We start from the raw sequence: 23,631 nt of genomic DNA, 5'->3' as shown, positions 1-23,631 counted from the left end.
CCACTGAGCTTAGAGTGTCACAGAGTGTCATCAGCAGGTTGCGACAGAGATACAGAGAGACTGGAAGAGTCACAGAAAGGCATAGAAGTGGACGTCCTTTGGCCACATCCCACGTTGATGACCGCTTCATTGTGAACAGTGCCCTGCGGAACCAGATGATGAATGCCACTCAACTCCAGGCACATTTAAGGGAGGTGAGAGGCACCCAAGTGTCACGTCAGACCATTCGAAACCGTTTACATCAGCGTGGTCTGCGTGCTAGACGACCTGCAAGGGTACCTGACCACACCACCAGGCACAGGCGTCGGGCCAGGGAGCATCATCTTCCTGGATGTTCTAGCTCATCGAGGTCGCATCATTAACGGCTGCTGGAGGCTGGGGTACCTCAAATGGAGTGGCCTGCACTTTCTCCAGACCTGAATCCCATAGAAAACCTGTGGGATCAGCCGAGTCGCCGTGTAGAGGCTCGTAACCCTGCACCCCAGAACCTCAATGACCTTCAAGAAGAGTGGAATGCCATACCTCAGCAGACAATAAGTCGACTCGTGAACAGCATGAGACGTCGTTGTCAAGTTGTAATTGATGGTCAAGGGCACATGACAAATTATTGAGACATTGACATTTTTTGTTGTGTTATACCCACCACTGTTGTTGGCTTTTGTTTCAATAAATTGTTTGAGATGAGGAAATCACCATTGCATGCTTCTACTTAAATGCCCTACTTTCATGATATGAAACTGTAGTGTGAACTTTTTACATTTTACACTTATTGTGAGTAGTGTATATGTATATAAAATATCCCTTAAATGCGCTCATAAATTTGATTTTATATTTGTTTATAATATCTTACTGTGCTCATATTAATTTGTAGATTAGAAAATAATTAGAATAATATTAATAATAATTAGAAATAGATTAGTAACCGTACTTTCAGGCTTTCAGGAAGTGTGGCTGGTTTTAACTGTAGTGCAGATTCAATTGATTCATCATTGTTTTAAACACTGGATATTCAATTTTTAGAAAGATCATCCCCTTTAAATTTAAAAGCTTTTACAATCTTAATCAAGTTGCCTTGTATGGCTATATTATTTCACTTACCAGTACGTTTTACAGTTCTAGTTTTGAAATGTACTATGTCCTTAAGTCACCTCACAGAATTAGCACTTGATTTGTTTAACCCTGTACTTTTTAATGATGGACTCCATAAGGAATTTAGAAGTGTTGAAGCTTAACTTTACCCTTTAGCCCAATGTAACAAATCCACCATAATTCTATATCCATAAGTCACACAGAAGTACAGAAATGATAATAAATCTAAAACTTTAAATTATTCTGCCACCTGTACCTTTTACAGGAGAGCAATTGCATCATGGGTGGTAAGAAATCAAGTAAGTTTTCCAATTTGTTTTATGATTTAAGATGTTAAAGTAAAGTTTCTTCATACAGTGCTTAATATTTCATATTTACTGCTATCTTTTGCAATTTGTAGGTCCTAAACTATTCAATAACGTCTCCTCACACTACAGGCATGTGCTTCAAACCTGCCTCTGTTGTCAGCCTCACCGAAACTGACACTCTCATCCACAAAACAGAGGCCACACTACCAATAACCTCATCTACCTTCCTTTGTTGTCTCACTCTCAAACAGCACCGGTAGGTGGACTATGGAATAGCAGTCCACTGTAACAAAAGCTGATTTAATCTTGGCTTAGCTTCCCATTACTCTCTTGATTTTCTGCCAAGGATTTCTCTGGATTTCTCCACAGAACTCAGCTGCTCTATCCTCTGCTTATGGTTCTATCACACTCCATGAGAATTTGGTGGTGGTACTGCTCTATTGTCTCAGAAAATGTGTTCACATCTCTATCCCTGTCTCATTTCAGCATTTCATCTTTTGAATTCCATGCAACTACCTCCCCATTCAACCTTCTCCTCAGTGTCATTGTCATGGTCCCCTGTGAGACTTGCTTAAAGAAATCAGTCAGATTTCTTGCCCTGTTCCTTGTCTATCATATGTGTTACACAGCAATCATAAAGGATTAAGAACAGCAAAGGGAAAGTGGAAGAAATCACAACTCCACACAGATCTTTTGTCTTGCCATGCTCCCCTGTCCAAATTCTCTCCTAAAGTAACTACTGCTACGATTGCCTTTTACAAAGAAAACATGGAATAAAAGCTTCTTGCATGCTCCACAACATCTTTGCTGTACTAAAACCCCCCACTCAATACTCAGCCCTCTTTTGTTCTCCATCTATATTCATTCTCTTGATGAAGTTATAACCTCACATGGGTTTTTATACCACTGTTATGACTCTCAATTCATGCTCTCGTTCCTTCCCTCAAACACCACTGTTTCTGCTTGGATCTCTGCACGTCTGGTAGACGTCTCATCATGAGAAGCTTTTTGCCCAGAGACAGTCGTAGAAAAATATAGTGATAGCAAAATAGTGAAAGCAGAGACAGTGATAGCAAAATAGAATAGCAAAACTCTTCAAGATTTATTGAGATGAACAAAGGGTATTTATACAGAAGAAAGGTATAATATTTATTGTTATCTGTAGGTAAACAAAAGACATTAGCAGAAGCAGACGTGGTGGTGTTCACTGGCGGTTTGGCGAGTTTATTATGAAAATGGTTATCTAAATAACTGCCAGGGAGTGTCTGTGTTTGGCACATGTTCAGCAAAACAGAACAGAAAGAATTTCTAGGACAAAACAAAGAAGATAATGGTCATAAGATGAGGTCATAAACAAATGATATCACACAGTCAGCCACTGGCAGAGCGTATTGAGATATATTCAAAGTACACTGCTCAAAAAAATTAAAGAAACACTTTTTAATCAGAGAATAGCATCAAGTCAATTAAATCTGGTCAGTTAAGTAGCAGAGGGGGTTGTTAATCAGTTGCAGTTGTTTAGGTGTTAGTGAAATGAACAATAGGAGCACTAGATAGGCTACAATGAGACAACCCCCAAAACAGGAATGGTTTTACAGGTGGTGATTTTTTTCCCTACTTATCTTTTCTGATTGTTTTTCACTAGTTTTGCATTTGGCTAGGGTCAGTGTCACTACTGGTAGCATGAGGTGATACCTGGACCATATAGAGGTTGCACAGGCAGTCCAAATCCTCTAGGATGGTACATCAATACGTGCCATTTCCAGAAGGTTTGCTGTGACTCCCAGCACAGTCTCAAGAGCATGGAGGAGATTCCAAGAGACAGGCAGTTACTCTAGGAGAGCTGAACAGGGCCGAAAAATGTCCTGAATCCATCAGCAGGAATGGTATCTGCTCCTTTGTGCAAGGAGGAACAGGACGAGCACTGCCAGAGCCCTACAAAATGACCTCCAGCAGGCCACTGGTGTCAATCAGAAACAGACTTTATGAGGGTGTCAATCAAAAACAGATTTCCTGAGGGTGGCCTGAGGGCCCAGAGTCCTCAAGTGGGCCCTGTGCTCACTGCCCAGCACTGTGGAGCTCAATTGGCATTTGCCATTGAACACAAGAATTGGCAGGTCCGCCACTGACACCCTGTGCTTTTCACAGATGAGGGCAGGTTCACCCTGAGCACATGTGACAAACGTGAAAGGGTCTGGAGAAGCCGTGGAGTATGCTATGCTGCCTGTAACATCGTTCAGCATGACCCATTTGGTGGTGGGTTAGTAATGGTCTGGGGAGGCATATCCATGGAGGGATGCACAGACCTCTACAGGCTAGACAATGGCCCCTTGACAGCTATTATGTATCAGGATAAAATCCTTGGATCCATTGTCAGACCCTGCACTGGTCCAGTGGGTCCAACGCCGCCAGGTTGCACCTCAGGCTGTCCAGGAGCTCAGTGATGCCCTGGTCCAAATTTGGGAGAAAATACCTTAGGACACCATCTGTCATCTCATTAGGAACATGTCCCAACATTGTCAGGCATGCATACAAGCATGTGGGGGCCATACAAACTACCGAGCACCATTTTGAGTTGCTGCAATGAAATTTCAGCAAAATGGACTAGTCTGCTGAATCTTTATTTTTTTCTTTGGGGGTGTCTTTGAATTCAGCCCTCTGTAGGTTGATAATTTTTATTTCCATCAATTGATGTGGCATTCTTTTGTTCCTAACACATTACCCAGTCCATATCAGTATAGATATCCAGCATGATATTTTTCCCCACTGAGATCTGAGGTGTTTTCAAAGTGTTCCTTTAATTTTTTTGAGCAGTGTATATCAATATACAATCAACTCTCCTTTTCTGAACACATTGCTTTCATACCTTCATATTCATTTTTCCTTTGCAATATTAAAAGTATTCCTCTATTTCTATCCACACAGGCCACTCAGGTGCTTGTTCAATCTCTTGCCATTTCAACACTGTGTTACAGTCCGACTCAGAGGCAGAGTGAAATTCCAAACAGCAACTTTAATGAGGGAAGCAGGCAGAAGGCAAAACTCAGGCAGCAGGTAAACGTAAACGAAACTAAACCGGCACATGAAACAGAAAGCTTAAATGTGGGAATCGTGACTAAACAGACTCAATACTCGCCATCGTCCCTGACGAGTGGGCGCTTTAAATAGGTGCCGGGAAATTAGGTGCAGGTGACGCAATTACAGCTCAGGTGACTGTGATCGCGGTAGTGTGGCTGGGACCGGCATGTCCGTGACACACTGGACTATTACAACTTGCTTTTCTGAGCACCATTTGACCTTTGCAACTGCAGCTGCACAACTAATTTTCTATCTTCCAAAGTTATTCCCACACTAACCTATTAGTACTTTTCCTGGCTTTCTGTAGCTGGCCACATCAGGTTTAAAACACTGATGCTTGCCTACAAAGCCAAAATGGACCACAACCAACTTCCCTTAAAGCACTTCCTGACAAATCACACCTCACACTGCATCTGACTAAAACACTTCTGTACATTACTCTGCATAAGTTGCTCTGGGCATCTGACAAATGTCATAAATGTAAATACTGTATTATGCACCCTTACTAAATCCACTGGTTAATAATCTGTTTCCTTTTACAGCCTTAAATGTACCATGGAGGCCAGTGGATTGGAGGTCAGTGTCAGTGTATTAATGCATTAATTGTAGATTATAAAATAGGTTATTCATTAGTTTTCTTATTCTTCTGCTCCCTAGTGTGGTTTATAATAGTACTATACTATGGACTTTCACTCTCTAAGTCACCTTTTTGACTTATTACAAAAGGCTCTTTCACGCTCTCTTTTCACTAATTACTTTAATATAGTATTAGATTCGACTCTCTTATGTCCATGTTCCAGTCTTGACTCTTCAGTTCCTTTTTTGAGTTTTGGGAGTCACATTAGAGAGAGGAATGGGTGGTATATTTCATTACTTCGATTTTGACAGGTCTGACAGCCAATCAGAATCGTCCATGTCACAATGCCCCGCCCCTTTTCAACCAATCAGAATCGTCCACGTCACAATGTCCCGCCCCTTTTCAACCAATCAGAAAAACGTATCCGTCACAATATCCCGCCCCCCTTTCAACCAATAAGGATGATTGATGGGGAGGTTACATAATCCTACGTCATCAGACCCTTAATCACAAACACACACACACACAACACCCCTGTATGTGACACACTTACACACATAAGCATGTGTTTTCTACTGATATGGTACATACTGAATGTCCAGAATATGGCATATTCATCGTTGGGTCTCCCTGAACATGACACACACACACGTGCACAAACCCTCTGTACGTGACACACCCATTTTCTCCCCTTGAAATACTTTATGTTTCCACATACGGAATATTGTAGATTCATTGAGCGCAACTATGGCTACTTGTCCTGATGCACCTAAAAAACAGAAAAATAAAGTTTAATTTGTTTTTAATCCTTTGATTATTTGAAATTATTATTTTAAAAAATGTTTTATAAAGGAGGCGGAATAATGTGACAGATATGTTTTTCTGATTGGTTGAAAGGGGGCGGGACCTTGTGACATGGACGATTCTGATTGGCTGTCAGACCTGTCAAAATCGAAGTAATGAAAAGGACCACCCATATCTTTCTCTATTGCTGCTTGCAGCCATATTTCTGATTATACTTGCATAGTGTGATGGCATTGCCTGGTTGCTTTTTCCCAATTCAGTTTATAAAAGTTTCAAGAACAGTTGTCAAAGAATCAAACAACTTGGACAGTACACTATAACAGCAACATTATGCCATGACATTATGCCATGCCTTGAGGGGTCAGAGCTGTTCTGGTGGCACAAGGGGGACATATACAGTATTAGGCAGGTGGTTTTAATGTTGTGGCTGATTAGTGTACATATGTTCTCTCTCTCTCTCTCTCTCTCTCTCAGTGAACATATGTTCATCTCTGAACGAAGAACAAACGATAACATAAAATGTGAAGAAAAAAAATAGTGGTGTATGGGTGGTTCTCTTTTACTCTCTCACTCTGTCTCTCTCTCTCTGTCTCTCGCTCTCTCTAGCAAACAGGAAATGGTCAAGCTTTACTTGACCATTGACAGAGCTACTCCTCTGTCAGTTAGTCAGTCGTTAAAGGGACAGGATGGAGCTCAGTCCACTCTCTGTGATGCTCTGTGAGTAAATGCTCTCTTTGTGTCTTCATTAGAGTGAGTGGTGGGGTATAAAGTTGTTAAGAGTACAAGTAGAGCAAGTTTAAAACACAGGGTTTAAATTATCTAATGAGTGTAAATGAGTCTGTATTCTGTACTTCTGGTGGTGTTTCCTGTATACAGAAAAGTTTTAGCAAAACCATGTTAATGTTAACTAGAAATTGTTAGTTAATGCCTTATAACCTACATTTCCATTTTTGTTACTCTTATGATCTGTGCAGGGAAACATCTCAGTACAGCGAGTTCACTCTAATACACATTAATACCAAACTAATGCACAGGCTTTTCTTAAATAATCCCTAATCATTATTTACTAATTACCACTTATTATATTTTATGTTAAAAATAAGAGTAATAATGTGCAGACACAAATACTTCTCATTAGTCCTGCACACACACAGAGCAGTGACAGTGTTAGAGGTCTGAGAGCAGAGAGCAGGTTGCTGGTGCAAATGTAGCTATTAAGAAGCGGATGTGTGAAAAAAGGGAGGGTGGTGTGTGAAGATGGACGTGTGAAAGCAATAACTATCTTTTTAACTCTTGATAATGTCTGTAAATGTAATTAAACATCACTGAACCCTTTTAAACCAAAACTTGTCCAAACTGAAAAACAAAGAAATTATCTTATAATCTACAGTAATATTTTTGTTACTATTATGGTCTGTACTGGAAGCATCTCAGTGCAATAAGTTCTTTGTAATACACACTAACTTCAACCTATTATCTAGTTTTATTTACTTATTTGTGTCAAATCTATCAAAGAATTATACAGAAATAAAGACTTCTCATTAGCGTTGTACACTGACAGAGACATGTCTGCAGTTGTGGTTTAGCTTTTTTTTAATTTACTGCTGTGTGTTCATCAGTGAAGAAGGGGAGGAGGTGTGAAGATGAAAATATTTGCATGTTGCATGCATTCCATTTGTTGGTGCACACGCACACACACACACACGCACACACAAGTACAACCAAGATCTGATCTCAAAGGAGAACTGAACTGTGCTGGACATAGTCAGACACACACACACACACTAAATTGTCCTGTTTGCACGCACATGTCATTAGGGCAAGAGCACCGAAGGAGCAAGGCCAGAGGCCTTGCACCGTAGGTGCGGAAGCCCTATTGTTTTCATTAGAATTTTATATTTATTTATTTATTTATTTATATATTTTTTTTCAACCTTTCGGGGCATTTTGGACCCCTTAACATGCTCAAAAACTCTTCAAAATCAGCAGACAGGTTGGACTCTGCGGCCATTAGGACGTCACCGTGGCTCGGCCCTGGGCGTGGCACACACCCGTTACAGCACCCCCGGAACATCTTGCTGCATAGCTGATACACACTTGCACGTATCCATGTACAACTTGGTACACACTTAGATCTCATTGAACTGACATGTCATTAAGTCTAATCCACAGGAAGTGAGTTATTTTGAGTTGTTTGCAAAACGCACCCAATGGAATTTGAAATACTCCTCCTAGGGAATTGATACAACCGTCACCAAACCCAGGCTAATATGATCTCAAGACATTGATAATGCAAAATTGATGAGGGATTTTTGATCTCAAACGGTTCAGCTGTGAGAAGCCCTTAAACTTATGGCGAATAAAACGAAACAGGAAGTGGCTAATAACTTCTGTGTACATTAAGTGATCTACATGAGACCTTAGGATTATGTTAAGCATTGAAAGCTGATCACACAGATATGACAACTGTGAGTCTCGGTCATAGCGCCACCAAATGGCAGCAGGAAGTGTGTCACTTTTTGAAATCTCTAATATTTTCTCCCTTACTTTCACCTGATTTGGTTCAAAGTCAGTCAGGATAATGCCAAGACATGGAATTTTTGATGCCTTGAATCGTGTCACTATGGCGACGATTTACATGAGAACATAATAGAAGAAAATGAATCTTCTCATATTTTACGAGTGGAAAGGCCTAATGTTCCAAAATATTTCCCACAGAGAGTGTACATGTTTATGAGATAGTCCAGTGTGGCTGGTCCCCGGGCGTGGCACAGGGCTGTCACAGCACCCCCTGGAACTTTGTCAGAAATATAGCTGTACAGCTCATATTCACTTGCACGTATATGCATGAAACTCGGTATACATTTACACTGAGCTAAATGACGTTCATCCACCTGTCATGGGATCTGCTCAACAGGAACATGACTACTGTGAGTGTCACTCATAGTGCCACCAACTGGCAGCAGGAAATGTGTCACTTTTAGAAACATGGACATGACATGGACATGACTACTGTGAGTGTCAGTCATAGCGCCACCAACTGGCAGCAGGAAGTGTGTCACTTTTAGAAATTTTCCCTTCCTTTCACCTGATTTGGTTGAAAATCAGTCAGAATAATGTCAGGACATGGCTGATGTGAAACTGGGACGGAATTTGTGATATTTTGAATGATGTTGCTATTGTGAGGACATAATAGAAAAATATTAATGTTCTTATATCTTAACAGTGGAAAGTCCTAATGTTTAAAAAAAAATTTAATAGAAAGAACAACTGGTTGTGAGTGATTCTGCTTAGTTTCATGATTTTGTGACGCTCTAACGGCTCACAACAAATTTTTACATTTATCAGTCCACTGACTGGACATGGTTTTGGCCTGACTCCTGCAGTACTAGACTATGTCCACTTATTATCCCGTTATTTTAATTTTTTTACTATATTGCTTAATTTTCACAATTCATATATACAGAGTCAACCAAAAAAAATGCATAAACACTTCAGGAAAAGAAAAATAGTATGATGTAAATAATATTAGTATAATATTAATAATATTATCATAATATTATCATAATATCATCATATCAATCTATAACGTATAGCAATAAATTTAGTAATACAGTATTTATACAAATTTTTGTATAAAAAAAATATTAAATACTGAAATGTGTATACAGTGTATAAATGTGTATACATTTTTCTGGGTGACTCTCTCTCTCTCTCTCTCTCTCTCTCTCTCTATATATATATATGTATATATATATATATATATAAATAAACTGATATAGTAATATAGTTTATAGGGAGAGTCATTGTCCCTTTGGACATCACTGGACATTGCTATGATCTATTTCAGTACACCCAAACTGTCCCTTTTTTCCTTTTGGTATTTCCCCTTTAATGCATGTACCCACTGTGCTTACTGTGTCTGGTGCGCCTGGGCGGCGATGGCACCGTGTAGTGATGGCCCATAGTGCGAGGGCCCGTCATATTTTTTTTTGCTGTTCTTTTTGACGTTTTTTTTTTTTTTTTAATTTGCGTGCTGCCTTTGTGTTGTTTTCCATTGATGTTACTCTTTTGTGGCATGTTGTTCTACCAGTGTTTTTGGCCATGACATGTTTTGTTTTTTCTTTTCCAACAAATACCTGGAGCTGGTGCTAAACTGGATCAGATGGTATGTGGACACGGAAGGTTGACACATGACATACATAGTATACACATGTAGAGGTTTGGTTCTGTTTTTTGGAGTGCCACCCAGTATACTTTTGTTCTGGTAGCTAGCATAGCGTGAGACAGGGTACTTTTGTTTTCTTTGATTTTTCCCAGTCAGATTAGGACATTTTTGTTTTAGTTTTTTGTTTTTGTTGTTTTCTTTGATTTAGCAAAGCATTTGTCCCTCTCTCTTTGTGTTCCTAACTGGCTTGTTTTGTTACCTTTTGTATATATTGTTTTTTTTGTTTTTTTTGCCCATACCCATATTTGTAAAGAAATCACTACATTTTTTCCAAACTGTGTTTTGGGTGTCACTTGAATCAGAATGATGGCAGTATGTGCCAGAGTCAACTTTTAGGGACATAACAGGCACCAATGTGAAAAAGATGGTGTCATGATCATAAAACCTGGATAGCAGAAGACTGGAAATGAGTTTGATATGGTCTGAAGCATCCCCAAGGAAGGGTAAACTTGGTCTGTTTCCAGCTGCCAAAAGTGGGGGTGGATCTGTGAAGATTTAGGCGGCCATATCTTGGTATTCTGCTGGCCCCGGCATTAGCCTACATGGTCGTGTTACTGCCAGCAAGTTGTGATCAGGGGCATCCTATGGTCCAAATGTTGTTTCCAAACAATTATGCCATTTTTTAAGATGACAATGGACCCATACACATGGCGAGAAGTGAGGAGCACCAGTATGAACTTCAACATGTCTCCTGGCCAGCTGTCTTAAAGTTGACTTTATTGATAGCTGGTTTCTCATACGAAGCTCATGAGACGTCTCGTAGTACATCAACTTTCTTAGTAAGAATGACTTATAATATTAAAAATAATTTCCCCTGTAGTTTCACTGTATTTCACATGTATTTCTTGTGTCAGTATTAATTCACAAGTATAAATACTGTCAACAAATACGGTCTGTAAATACTGTCCTGAATCTTTTCTGTAACCAGATTACAAACAGACGTGTATTATGCTGTAAGTTTACTTTTGACACATCTGGAATCAAACATTTGTCTCATCCTGAGTGTTGATTACATTGAGAGGAAATAAGTATTCAGGACACGTTTGTTGTTGCTGTTTAATATACTTCCAGTATATCTCCTTCACATTTCTACTTTACACATGATATCATTTGACTTTATTCTATAACAAAAAATGGTGGGAAAAATGTTTTTGGCTAATTGGTATCAATGTTTTAAACATAGTTTAAAACATCCAAAAGTATTTTTTTGGAAGAGTTCAAGCAACAAGTAGTAATAATGGTGTACTGTGGGTGAAGGAGCTTCATAAAATTCTCAGAAACATTTCAACTGTTATGCATTTATGAGGAGAGTAGAATACAGGAGTAGTGGGGTTTTTTTTAAAAAAAAAAAATTACTATTGCAAGTAATATATTGTGATACTGTGTAATGTTTGGTCGTGTTCAGGAGCCCCCTAGTGGCCACTGCGGGAAGGATCGTGCTGCTGACGGCGTTATAAAAATCCCCGTCACTGGACGAGTCTCAGCAGATCTGAACTGTCACTGCAGTCGGTAAGTTTCATACTTTATCTTTAATATTATGCTGCTCATCTGAAAATTATGCACCTAGCATTTTTAGCATATATATATATATATACTGCGGCCTAACAAGTTTTGAAATGAAGTTACCCCCAAAAGTCACTTCAGAATTAGCACTAATTAATTAGGATACTGATTAATTTAAGCTTTTACTTCCCAACAATACACTACATAAGGAATTTAGGAGCAAATGTTGAAGCATAACTTTACCCTTCATCCCAGCTTAACAAAATTCACTATACTTTCTATATCCACAATTCACATAGAAGTACAGATATGATAATAAATCTAAAACTTTTAACTATTCTGCCAACTGCACCTTTTACAGGAGAGCAATTGCATCATGGGTAGTAAGAATTCAAGTAAGTTTTCCCATCTTTTTATGATTTAAGATCTCCAAAGTATCTTTATACAGCGCTTAATATTTCATATTTAATCTCATGCAATGAGCAGGTCCTAAACTAATCTTTAATGGCTCCTCACACTATAGGCATGTGCTTCAAACCTGTCTCTGTTGTCGTCTCTCACCGACACTGACACTCTCATCCACTACCCTCCTCTGTTGTCTCAGTCTCAAACAGCACTGGTAGGTGGACTCTGGAATTGCAGTCCACTGTAACAAAAGCTGAATTAATCTTGGATTAGTTCCCCATTACTCTCTTCATTTTCTGAAACTAACGGTGACCTGGATTTCTCTGTAGAACTCATATGCTCTGTTCTCTGCTTATGTTTTCTGTCACACAAGTTGGCAGGGGGGTGGGGGTTCAGGTCTGCTGAAGAAGAAGTTTTCACTTATCTCAGCATTTCATTTTTAGAATTCCATGAAGCATTTCATCTTTTTAATTCCATGAAGCATTTTGTCTTTTGAATTCCATGAGGTTACCTTCCTAGTCAACCTTCTCGTCACTGTCATCTACCACACTCCCAATCTCCTGGGAGACTTTCTTGAAGAAATGGACATGCTCCTCAGTCAGATTTCTTGCCCTGTTCCTTGGCTATCAGATGTGTTCCACAGCAATCGGAAAGAATCAGTCAGAAAGAATTAGAACAACAGAGAGAAAGTGGAAGAAATCACAACTCTACACAGATCTTGACACTTGCTGTGCTCCCCTGTCCCAATTCTCTTTTACAGTAATTACTGCTAAGACTGCCTTCTACAAAGAAAAGCTGGAATCTTCTGCAAAAGCTCCTTCCATGCTATACAACATCTAACCCCCCAGCTCCTCCTGCTCTGTACTCCCTGCTGGCTGAAGACATTGCCAGCAGCATTTGACACAGTCACCCACAAGACTCTCTTGTCCAACCTCAGGAGTCTTGGAATTCATGGTGCAGCCTGCCAGTGGTTTGGTTCATACATGAAAAGTCGGTCATATCAGGTGATTTAGATGAGATTTGACCTCTGAACCAGAATGCAGCTGCACAACGTCCATCTTCCTAGGTTACTCCCACACTGAACTATTAATACTCTCCCTCCTCTAACTTTCTGTAGCTGCCCACATCAGATTTAAAACACTGATGCTTGCCTACAAAGCTGAAAATGGACCACCAGCCACTTACCTCAAAGCACTTCCTCATAAATCACACCTCACACTGCACCATGCTCCCTCTGATCCTCTGACCACTGCTGAGTGTACAAGGAAGGTATACATCAAGACTCTTCCATCTGGTGGCATCAAATGTTGTCTAAATGTATTTTTAGACATGAAGACCTACTTTATTATCTAATGAGCCAGTTTCAGGATGAGTCCATTTGTAAGACTAAAGCACTTCTGTATGTTGCTCTGGACAAGTTGCTCTGGGCGTCTGACAAATGTCATAAATGTAAATATTGCATTATGCACCGCTACTAAAAACACTGGTTAATATTCTGTTTCCTTTTACAGCTTTAGATGAAATAGATCCATGGAGAGAGAATTGGAGGTCAGTGTCAATGTATTAATGCATTTATTGTACTATACTGGACTTTTTTCTCCACCTCCCGGTTTCTCCTGTTTATTAATGTATTAGATTAGACTTTTTCAGTCCAATCAGTCACTTTTTGTTTTATTACAAAAGACTCTTTCACAATCTCTTTCTTCACTGATTACTGTAATATAACATTAGATTAGTCCCTTTTCTAGAGTTCGGCAGCACTGGTAACCTCTGAATGTTTCTGCCATTGTTTTGTGAACAAGGCCAATGCTGCTGCTGTAGAGATAAAGCAATTATGCATTACATGTAATTAAACGTATTCAATTATTTTACTGTTTACTCATTGCATAATTACAAGCTTTTAACACATTTACATTTCCAATAATACGCAAAACTTAACTTTTACATACACATTTGCTGTTACTTTTGATGTAAAAACGTTGTTTAACTAATGTCCCTTTTTGGCCTTTTTTTTTTTTAGAGGAAGAGAACGTATGTTACAGGCTCTGCAGAACTTTCAGGTAAACCATGGTGTTGACCATCTCAGGATTCTGCTTGTTGGACCAGCAGATGCTGGGAAGTCCACTTTTATCACCTCAGTTAATTCTGCACTCCAAGGTCGCAATACTTATCTCACTCCTTCAATCACTGGTGGTTCTGGCACCACCTCCAAGGTAACAGTACATAACCTTACAGCACATAACATAATCTTGAATATGTAACTTACAAATGCACTTTGTAATTTTTTATTTATATATATATTTTTTTATATATTTTTTATGCACTTTGGAATTTTTTGTTTAGTTTCAAGTTCAATTTATGTGAAGGACACAAACTAATATTTAAATATAAAAAAACACATTTCACAGAATTCACTTCTATCTATATCCAGTACTCTGTCTACAAGCTGAACAAAGGCACAGATAGATCTTTCTTTCCATTTGAGTTCTGTGATACGATGGGTCTCAAACCTGGTACAGGTTGTGCAGACCCAAACAACATCATCAGCATTCTGAATGATCAAATCCAAGAGAGAGACACAGTGTAGTTAATGTTCATTCAGTTTATTAAAATGTACAATATCTCCAAGGTACAGAACTGTAACTTTATTTCTACATATTCACATATTTCAATGCCCTTTAATCGATAACTGTCCATTCTCTGGTTGAAATATTTGTTTAAGAAAAGTCTGCATCTGTTTTTGACCCTCTCAACACAAATATTTTAGTGTTCTGACAACTTATTTTAAATTTTCAGGTTAATCTTTTGACGGTTGAAAGGAATTCCTATAATAATGACCTAATTTTAAATGACAAATTTCACTGTCTGGTGTTTGTCCTACCAGCAGACAAAATCTCTGAAATGTCTGAAGAAATCAATAAAATGAAACAAATCTTGCAAAAATCACACAGTGAGTCATTCATTTATTCACGATAAATTGCCCATATATTACTCTAAGACTATCATTACCTCTGTATTACTGGTGGTTCAGAATCAAATTTAAAAATCATGAAATATCTGTAATGGTATAATCAGTCCAAGAAAAGAATTAATGACCTGCATTCATCATAACAGAGATTCCTGTAGTTGTCATCATGACCAAGGTGGATGTTGCATGTCCACTTGTCAAAGAGAACCTGACAAAGATCTACAGGAGCAAGAAAATCAAGGAGAGTGTAAGTACAAGAACTCTTCAGTACCAGGACACAGCATGAGTTTTACCACAGGTTCATGCAGTTTATTCTCAGTGTCTGTCTTTCTAGATGGAGATGTGCAGTCATCATCTGGGTATTTCACTGAAAGACATCTTCCCTGTAAAGAACTATCATGAGGAAATCAACAACAACAATGAGATTGATATTCTGCTTCTCGTGGCATTGAGACATATTGTGAATTTTGCAAATGACTTTGCAACAAGTAAGGTTATGTATAATTCAGTTCAAATCAATTTTATTTGTTTACTTTTAACAAAGTATATGGTCACAAAGAAGGTTTACAGAAATGTATAAATTCAGAACATACATTTTAAATTTATTGCTAATGAGACAAACTAGAGACAAAATAGAGCCTGAGAAGATATTAGGAAGAGACCTTGAGAAGAACCAGACTCTGTTGGGAACCCATCCTCTTCAGGGTGACATCGGAGAGTGTAATTATAATTAATTCCCTTACATAATTCTATACAATAGGGCCAGAAAGTGCAAAGAATATTAAAATATTTTATATAGAATACAGTCAAAAAATATAATATAATAAATACACTGATCAGGCATAAAATTATGACTACTGAGAGGTTATATTAGGCAGCAAGTGACCATTTTGTCCTCAAAGTTGATGTGTTAGAAACAGGAAAAATGGACAAGCGTAAGGATTTGAATGAGTTTGACGAAGGGCCAAATTGTGATGGCTAGGCCACTGGATGAGAGCATCTCCAAAACTGCAGCTCTTGTGGGGTGTTCCCGGTCTGCAGTGGTCAAAAGAAGAAGATGGCCTGGTCTGATGAATCACGTGGATGCCCAGGTGCCTGTGCGTCTCTTACCTGGTGAACACATGGAACCAGGATGCAATATGGGAAGAAGGCAAGCTAGTGGAAGCAGTGTCATACTTTGGTCAATGTTCTGCTGGGAAACCTTGGGTCCTGCCATCCATGTGGATGTTACTTTGACACGTACCACCTACCTAAGCATTGTTGCAGACCATCTACACCCTTTCAGCAGGATAATGCGCCGTGCCACAAAGCAGAAATGGTTCAGGAATGGTTTGATGACCACAACAACCAGTTTGAGGTGTTGGCCAGGCCTCCAAATTCCCCAGATCTTAATCCAATCCAGCATCTGTAGGATGTGCTGGACAAACAAGTCCGATCATTGGAGGACCCACCTCGCAACTTACAGGACTTAAAGGATCTGCTGCTAACATCTTGGTGTCAGATCCCACAGCACACCTTCAGGGATCTAGTGGAGTCCATGCCTCGACGAGTCAGGGCTGTTTTAGCAGCAAAAGGGGGACCAACACAATATTAGGCAGGTGGTCATAATGTTATGTTATGTAATATACTCAATAAACTCAAGTTTTTATCAGTGAGCTGGTGATAAATTCAACAAAATATTTATGTAATATAATAAAAATAAAATATTACATGTTTATTTTTATTATATTACATAAATATTTTGTTGAATATATCACCAGCTCACTGATAAAAACTTGAGTGCAAAGTGGTTTGTGGCATTTGTAGTCATAAAGTTTCCATAGCAATTGGAGTCTGTAAAAAAAATAAAACGATGAGAGCGTCAAAGATCTTTTATTGATGAAATACTTCGGGGTCATCTGAGTCAAAAAGCATGCAGGACAAATCCTGTTCAAACATTTTATACTGTTTTTTTTCCTGTTTGTAATTTGGGGTTTCATTTTAAATGTAAATTGAGTGTAAGAATAGAGGATCACCCAAATGGCCGAGTGATGCGATGGTTCAAATGATAATCACAGTCATCTATACCCTTTGTTCAGTGATGGTCATTGATGTCCTGCTGCTACACCCATTAATTCCATATGGACTTCCACTTGATTACAATAGAAAGCTCCTAAATCAGACAGGCAGGTCCAGACATCAGAAAGGGTCAGGAACACTAAACTTGATGTGACATTTAACACATCTTTACAGAAAAATCAGATCATTCAGAAAGTTTACTGAATTGTGTGACATCGTGTCTCACAAAGTTGGAAATTTAAAGACTGGGAAATGACTCCGGTTTCAAAGTGTATGTGTAAAACTGCAGACTCCGTGTAACCGATGAGGTTTTGTGTTGTTGATCGGCCTCAAGGTCCGATCTGTTCTGAGATACTTTCTACCACCATTGACTTCCTGTCAGCTCTGATCAGTCTGGTCATTCTCCTCTTACCTCTCTCATCATCAAGGCACTTCTTTGTAATACCTGGAGATAATACCTATAGAGTCTGGTGCGTGAAAATCCCAGGTGATAAGATCTGAAATACTCAAATAAGTCACTGAGACTAAATTTTTTCCCTGCGGGTTTTTTTTGTTTGTTTGTTTGTTTTTTGACTCTCACACGCACTCCTCTAGAAACATGACCAACAGCTGTGGAGCCTTGCTAAAAACCATTGCACTTCATCTCTACCCAGGTCTCCCAGATGATTCCCAGTATAGATGTGGCCCTCCATGGGGTATTTCTGAGTGACCTAGGTTAAGGATGAGTTGGCTGATGAGTCCAATTCCCTTGACTCACTTATCTCCCTTGCCATCTGATTGGATAACCAACTACAGGAACAGTGTAGTGAGAGAGCCAACTCTCCCCACCCCCTCTGGCTTCTCCCCTCTGTCTGACAACCATTGGGAACACATTTGGCTGAACCTGACCTCCACTCCACTCTCCCTGAAAGTGCTAAGACATTTGTAACTAATGAGACATTATCCCTATTTTGACTGACCAGCAGGCAAGATCATTAACTGGAGCCTCTTCTGTCATCTACCATGTGGTCAGGATAAGAGTGACCGATGAGTAGATGTCAGCTTTCAACACCCCTCTTGGTCATCTGCTCATGCCCTTGAGCCTCACCAAAATCACAGAAGTAGTTCAGGCCCTTATAAATATCCTCAGGATTTTCTGTGCGTACTTTGACAACCTCCTCCTTGTGTCCTGTACCGAAGCAGAACACACCACCCACATTTGCCAGGTCCTTAAACCTTAAGCTGCTGGAGAACCAGCTTTTCATAACAGCAGTTATATATGGTCAGTTTTTCTAAAATATATTATTGGGGGTGGGCAGATCCCGAAGGGCAACCTCCAAAAGATCTGTGCCACTCATTAGAGATTACAGCCATGTGGTGGCCCTCTTCACCAAACTTACCTCCTGCTCCATTCCTCCTTCACTGTGGTGATGGAAACCTTAGACTCCGGTGTGGCTGCAGTGCTGTTCCTGTGTACAGCTCCAGATCAGAAACTCAACTTGGCCTTGAACAAAACATCAAGCCACACTCCTTCCCCACACTCCCCTATTCTCACTGTTTTAAATAGAGCCCATTCAACCTTCTGCACTTAAGTGCGTTCTACTTCTGAGTGCTAGGCTCCCATGGATTTACATAAATACATTTACATTGTATAGTGATGATTTCCAACTTAATTTTCATAGAAGGAAGTAAAATCAAGAAATCTAACCATCTAAAATTTGATGTGTTAAGTGATACACTAAATGATATAAAATAAGAATACCGTTCTACAATAGGCACTGGCTAATTATATGTTTTCTCTTACAGCTTCTGAAAAACCATGGAGGCCAATGAACTGGAGGTCAGGATCAATGTATTAATATATTAGCTGTGTTTTTTAAGTTTCCGTGGATTAGCATGGGCTAAAATGCATGCATGCATTCTCTATTGACTAGTTTGATTTATTATCGATTATGGATTGCATCTGTAATAGCTTATATATTGATAGGAATCTTACTCATTTGTTTGGATTTTAAGAGAATGGTATTGAACTTTCTTCCATTACCTGGTTTCGTTTAATATAATATTAGAGTTTTCTTACACTGTCACTTTAGTTTATTAGATTCTCTCACTCCCCTGTTTGGTTTATTATAATAGATGGGACTTTTTTCTCTGATTTATTATAGCATTAGGTTACAAACTTCTATTTGCTCACTCCTCTGTTTGGCTTGTTTTGTTTAGACTCTTTCACTCTCTTATTCCTCGGTTTGGTTTGTTATAGTATTTAATTTGATTTTCTGACTCTCTCACTCACCTGTTTGGTTTATTATAATATTAGTTTGGCCTTTCACCTCTCATTTGCAGCAAAATATGTAATACCTCTGATAAAAATAAAAGTTTAAAAAAATCAAATAGTTTTCTTTGCAAACATGCAAAGAAAACAGCATAAAACTGATTGTAATGCTCTAAATAAACATGTATGGCATGTATTTGTATCTGATTACACATAATTTATATAAATATATACACATAAAAATTACACATAATTTGGCCAAATTTTAATTTAATTTATGTCCCAATCCTAAAACCTTTTCATGGACTGATATCTGCATCAGGCCTCAGTGCAGCTGTATCTGTGTATAAACTGGGTGTTTATGCTTTACCACAATTCTTTGTACAAAATATGCAGATATTTGGCCTGTTGAGGCTAAACCAGGTAAAAAACAGCTTAGGATATAAGGGTTGGTGCATGTTGAAAGAGAAATATGTAATGTAGTACAATTAAAGAAATACATCACTTTATTATATCACATTTTGATGTAATATATTTTAAGAAATCTAATCTAATAAATAAAAATGCTTTATTTAACTTATGTCCCCTTTTGACCTCCATTTAGTGAAAGAGAGCTGATGTTACAGACACTGAGGGAGTTTCCGTCAAACCGAAGTGTTGAACATCTCAGGATTCTGTGTGTTGGTCCAGCAGGTTCTGGAAAGTAAACTTTTAGCACCTCAGTTAATACTGTACTCCAAGGTCGCAGTACTTACCTCGCTCATTCACTCACTGGTGGCAAAAGTGACACCTGCAAGGTAACAATATGTAACATTTAATATCTAACACTAAAATACACTGTAGTTTAGCTGAATTTCTATTCAAGTAAAAGAACAGCTCATATGCTTCATAGAATTCATTTCTACCTGTTTACAGTACAACGTCTACAAGCTGAACAAGGGCACAGATGGTTCCTTCTTTCCATTTGTGTTTGGTGATACGATGGGTCTTGAAGAAGGTTCAGCTGGTGTACGCACAAAGGACATCAGCAGCATTCTGAACGGACATATGCAAAAGGGATACAGAGTAAGTTAATGTTCATTTAGTTTAACCACATGTACGATATCTCTATGGTATGAAACTGTAACATAATTTCCGCATACTGAATTATTTCAAAGCAATGATAATGGTCCATTGTCCATTTGTAAGTTCAGTGTTATGATAGTTCATGTTTTTATTTTCAGTTTAATCCTCAGAAAGATCTGACATCTGAAAGCAATGACTATAACACAACCCCAGGTCTGAATGACAAAGTTCACTGTCTGGTGTTTGTCCTACCGGCAGACAGCACTGATCAAATACCTCAAGGCGTGAGTGATAAAATGAATCTAATTCTAAAAGGAGCTCGTGGATTAGGTAAGTTATCATCCTGATTTTTAACGTCATTTGTTCAAAATAAATTGACCATATATTACTCTCTGATGTATTACCAGAACCAAAATAAAAATATAATTTGTTAAAATATCTGTAATGGTATAATAAGCCTAAGAAAATGTTTTAATGACCTGCATTCATGACGACAGGGATTCCTCTAGTTGTTGTCATGTCCAGGGTTGATGTTGCATGTCCACTTGTCAAAGAGAATCTGAAAATGATCTACAGGAGCAAGAGAATCAGAGAGAGTGTAAGTACAGGATCCTCATTCAGCTGAACTCTCCAGTACCAGAACACAGTATGAGCTTTACTACAGGTTCATGCAGGTTATTATTAGTGTCTGTCTTTCTAGATGGAGAAGTACAGTGTTGATCTGGGTATTCCACTGAAGTACATCTTCCCTGTAAAGAACTATCACGAGGAAATCAACAACAGCAATGAGATTGATATTCTGCTTCTCATGGCATTGACAAGTATTGTGAATTTTGCCAGTGACTTTGTGAAAACAAAAGTGTAAACGTTGGTGTGCACTAGTAGTATGTGTGTGTGTGTGTGTGTCTTTAAACCTATTTTCATCTACTTCTGTATGCAATGTTTTTTTTGTCTTTTTTTCTCTTTAGACTTTAGTCCTGATGCACTCCTCCAATGTATAACAAGATCTTTCTGGTCAATCTTGAGAAAGTGTATCTCTTTTTTTTCTGCTCTGCTTTATTATGCCAAATAAGAACCTTAGCATGTGGGCGGTGACAATGCTAAAAAAAAAAAAAATACGTACGCAATCATAGAAATCATGATAATGTGCATGTTCATTATTAATCACCACAATAATCAACTACAGTTAATCCAGTGATTGTAGTGTGTTTTAATCAATAGTGTATGAAATAGTTGTATGTTAGACAGCTAAGCTTGATATTTATAATGTTACTGTGTTTCACAAGGCGAAGTTGGTTTCAAAAGATGACTAAGCTCAAGAACTCTAAGGCCTTTTTCACAAAGGCGTTTTCACAGGCTACCCAGGCAAGTATACGTTTAGTTTTATCAGGTTTTATCTGTATGGTAACTCAACACAACATGTTTTTTTTAACACAACTGGTTTTATACTGAGTAAGAGATCACAAACCCTGAATGGACCAATCAGCTGACTAAAAAATCTCACCAGGAATAGTTTTCTTTTGCAACAGAAAGGCATACTAACAGACACAACACCCCGGCCTTTCCTGGTGACCATCTGTACAGAAGATATGTGTACGCCCTTGATCACATTCATTCATTCAGGGTTAAAACCTGGGTTCACTGAGAAAGCTGAATCAGCATCATGAAGCCTATATTTAACCAAAGTTGTTTTTTGTTTGGTTTTGTAAACTCAGAAGTATGGAACTCTGAATTTGTTCAACTCGCTTTGTGCAACACGCCTCTGCTATACGTAACTCCTTCAGAGGAAATCAGACAGTAATAAAAAATTTATATCCAGAACTTGTGATTACCAATTACCATTGTTATTAATGATAACAGTGGACATCTCTCTCTCTCTCTCTCTCTCTCTCTCTCTCTCTCTGAACATATAGATTAAAAAAGAAGTTGAATCATTTGCCTGACAGACATATTATTCCTGAAATCTGATATATTCTGAATATATATAACACTAAAGATGATGAAAACTATGAATAAATTTGTCACTATCATTTTGGAGCCTTCTGACTCTTTATTACTGACCCATGTAGGATTTTCTCCAAATTCGATCTATTTGTCTATATTTAAATTCATCTTAGAAGGCTAAACTCCATCACTCATTCGTCTTCAGCAGTGGTGGGCAAAGAACACATCCCCTGTACTTAAATAAAAACAGAGATACACTAGTTAAGTGCTCAGTTTGAATTTCCATTTGAGTTAAAGTACAAAAGTACTTGTAACCAAATGTACTTAAGTAAAAATACTTCACTTATCCGAGCTCTAATGTTGTCATTTTATGTAATTCTATTTTTTAAAATAAAAGTTCATTTTGTGTGAGAAGAATCCGTTCATACATGCATCTACTCATACAGTACATGCCTGTTAATAGAAGATCTTAAAAATGAACACGATACAGATGTCAGTTATTCTGTAATGTCAGTTAACATTATTCTGAGCAGTCAAGAAATAGCTGGATTTCAGAACAATTGGGTTTGACAAGCAAGGAATCTGAGCAGATTCAGCACAGTCAATATTTCAGTATTTAGTTAACTAATGCTTTGAAAGAAGAAGAAAGAAGAAATCGTATGTTACTGAGGCAGAGCAGGTATCTGAATATGAAAGAGTCTTTCTTCTGTTCTACAACTTAAAACAAATCCTGCAGGTCAGGCCACGGGTCATGGGTGTGCAGTAGGCGGGATGGGGTCAGGGTTTTCTTCCATCGTAGGCTACAGTATTTCAGGCTGTGACACCGCGGTTTTAATGCTCTACCAAACCGTTTGCGCGTGCTGTATGTAACGAAACCAAAAGATACGTAGGTTCAAAAATAATGCTCACGCTGCTGTGCTGTAATTAGATTCAACTGTTTTTTATGCTTTAGTGAAGTACAGAAACTGGAAAAAGATACTTAAGTACCGTGAAGAATTACAGATACTTAAGTACCGTAAAGAATTACTTCGTTACTGACCACCACACATATATGGTATTTATATATAATTTAGTTACATAAGAATAACTGACCTTCTAGCTGTGAATTTGGGGAGGAGACATTGTTCTGGAAATTGTTGTGAATGTTATAAAAGTTGGAAGAATTCACACAACAGTTAGCAATAATGGTGGAGGTGAAGAAGATTATAATGATCAGAAAATACCATGAGTTAGTAGTGTGTACTAGTGTGTAACAGGGTTTTATAATATTGGTGATATTGTAAGCAGTCTGTAATATTCAGTGATATTGAGTAACGTTTGGTTGCTTTAAGAAGCCCCCCCCCCCAGTGGCCA

At 38.4% G+C, this 23,631-nt stretch overlaps 1 pseudogene; it reads left to right on the top strand.

The window, feature by feature from the left end:
* The first annotated feature begins 1,720 nt into the window (after positions 1–1,720).
* Positions 1,721–23,520, top strand: LOC131346700 (interferon-induced protein 44-like; annotated as a pseudogene).
* The last annotated feature ends 111 nt before the right edge of the window (positions 23,521–23,631 follow it).

The sequence above is a fragment of the Hemibagrus wyckioides genome, linkage group LG26, assembly GCF_019097595.1.
Source record: "Hemibagrus wyckioides isolate EC202008001 linkage group LG26, SWU_Hwy_1.0, whole genome shotgun sequence".
In the NCBI taxonomy this organism is placed as follows: domain Eukaryota; kingdom Metazoa; phylum Chordata; class Actinopteri; order Siluriformes; family Bagridae; genus Hemibagrus; species Hemibagrus wyckioides.
Note: the sequence above shows the minus strand (reverse complement) of the source record. Positions and strands in the feature narration are given on the sequence as shown.